Here is a 2,949-nt window from a genome sequence, read left to right on the forward strand (position 1 = left end):
AGTAAAAAAAAAGGAGTTCTTAGCATTTGCAACAGCATGGATGGAACTGGAAAGCATTATGCTAAGTGAAATAAGCCAGTCAGAGAAAGATAAATATCACATGATCTCACTCATTTGTGGAATATAATGAACAACATAAACTGATGGACAAAAATGGATCCAGAGACAGAGAAGCATCAATCAGACCATCAAACCTCAGAGGGAAGGTAGGTGAGGGTGGGGGTAAGGGGGAGAGATCAACCAAAGGACTTATATGCTAGCATATAGACCTAACCAATGGACACAGACACCAGGGGGGTGAGGGCATTAGTGGGGGAGATGGGGGGTAATGTGGGGATAAGGCCACATACGTAATAACTTAATAAAAATTTTTTTTAAAAAAACATAGATAGCCAAGATATTTTTGAAGAAGAACAAGAAGAAGGGGGTGGGAGGGGGGAGAGTGGGAGGAAGAGAAATGCAGACTTATTCTACCAGATATCAAGGCTAACTGGAACTACAGCAGATACAGCCAGAAACTTACTATATAGCAAAAGTGACCCTGAAGAGTTTGTGGAAAAAGGACTATCTTCTCAATAAAAAGCTCTGGACAAATGAATGTACATAATGGAAAAATCAGTTCCCAGTGGATTCTTGACCTAAGTGTCAAAATCAAAAGAGTAGAGCTTTCAGAAGATAATATAAGAATATTTTCATAACCTTAAAATATGGAACAATTTTTTAAACAGAATGGAAAAGCACTAACCAAGAACAAAAAGATTAACACATTACTCATCAAAGGACACCTTTAAAGTGTGAAAAGCAACTCAGAAAATAAGGGAAAGAATTGTAACTATTTTTGTTGTAAATCTTTCTAAAAATCACGATCCCTTTTCTTGTGTTTTTAAAATTAAATGCCCTTAATAAAATATTTTAGCCATCTATGAAAAACAAACAAACAAACAAAAACCATGACCTACTGGTTCATAGGTCGATGCTCAACCACTGAGCCATGCTAGCTGGGCCTCATCATGATATTTTTAAGGTTCAGCCATATTGTAGTATGTATATTACTCTTGATGGCGGAAGAATGTTCAGTCATATGTATATATCACATTTTGTTTATCCATCCATCAGTTGATTGTTACCATCTTTTTTACTACTGTGAATAGTACTGCTATGAACATGTGTATGCAAGCTTTTGTTTGAACACTCATTTTCAGTTCTTTTGAGTATGTACCTAGATATTGAATTTTTGGGTCATGTGGTAACTCTATGTTGAACTTGTTGAGTAACAGTGCTGCACCATTTTACATTCCTTCCAGCAATATATGAAAATTCAAATTTCTCCACATCTTCACCCATACTTGTTATTTTCTATTTTTGGTTTTCTTTTTAAAAATTATAGCCATCCTAATGGGTGTGAAGTGGAAACTCATTGTGGTTTTGATTTTCATTTCCTTAAAAACTAATGAAGATGAGCATATTTTTATGTTCTGTTTGGTCAATTGTATATCTGATTTGGAGAAATATCTACTCATGCCATTTGCTCATTTTTAATTTGAATTGTCTTTTTGCTTTTGAGTTGTAAGAGTTCTACTGGATATTGGACTTTTATCAGATGTATGATTTACAAATATTTTCTTCCAGTCTATGGCTTGTCTTTTAATTTTCTTAATAGTATCTTTTAAATGGCAAAGGTTTTGAATTTTTATAAAGTTCAATTTATCATTTTTTATGGGTTGTGGGGTTTTTTGGTGTTGTATTTAAGAACTCTTTACCTAGCCCAAGGTCATGAAGATTTTTTCCAATATTTTCTTCTAAAATATTAATAATTTATATTGATTGTCTTTTTATTCTGTATTTTATTAATTTTCGCTCTGATTTTTATACGTTCTTTCCTTATAATGATGTTGGGCTTCCTTTGTTCTTTTTATAGTTCCTTAATGTGTAATAATAGATTGTTTATTTAAGTTTTTTATTGTTTCTTGAGATAGGTCTGTAAACTTCCCTCTTAGTATCACTTTTGCTACATTTCAAAGACTTTGGTATGTTATATTTTCATTTTCATTGGTCTCTTGACTTGTTTTATTTCTTCATTGATCCAATAATTGCTGGGTAATATGTTGTTTAATCTCCAAATATTTGTAATTTTTTTTTAGTTTTCTTCTTGTAGTTGATTTATAGTTTCATATCTTTGTGGTCAGAAGATACTTGATATGATCTCGATCTTCTTAAACTTATTAAGACTTCTTTGTGTCCCAACATATTTTCTATTCTTGAGAATGTTCCATGTGCACTTGAAAGAATGTGCATTTTGTCACTTTGGGATGAAAAATTCTTTAAATATCTATTAAGTATACCCGGTCTAATATGTCATATCAGGCTAATGTTCCCTTGTTGAATTTCTGTTTGGATGAGTTATCCATTGTTATAAGTAGGGTTTTAAAGTATTCTATTATTGTGTTGACGTCTATTTCCCCTTTTAGGTCTTTTAATAATTGCTTTATATATTTTGGTGCTCCCAAGTTGAGTGCATATGCATAAATAAATGTTATGTTTTCTTAATATATTGTTACGTTTATTCTTAGAATATCCATCTTTGCCTCTTGTTAACTTTTTTATTTTGAAGTCTATTTTGTCTGATATAAGTATGGCTACACTATGTTTTTTCTTTTAAAAAAAGGTGTTTTTTTTTGTTAATCCTCACCCAAGGAGATTATTTTTTTAATATATAGACTAGAGGCCCAGTGCACAAAAATTTGTGCACGTGGGGGGGAAGGGGGTCCCTCAGCCCAGCCTGTGCCCTCTCCCAGTCTGGGACCCCTCAGGGGCAGGAGGTGACCCGGTAATCAGGAGAAGGTGACATCCCCATCACACCTCTGCTGCTGCCACTGCCAGCAGTGCAAGCCCCAGCTGGCCCTGGTTACCTGAGCCTCAGGTGGCCCTGGGCGGCTAGAGGGCTGAGGG

Source organism: Myotis davidii, unplaced genomic scaffold, assembly GCF_000327345.1.
Source record: "Myotis davidii unplaced genomic scaffold, ASM32734v1 scaffold546, whole genome shotgun sequence".
In the NCBI taxonomy this organism is placed as follows: Eukaryota; Metazoa; Chordata; class Mammalia; order Chiroptera; family Vespertilionidae; genus Myotis; species Myotis davidii.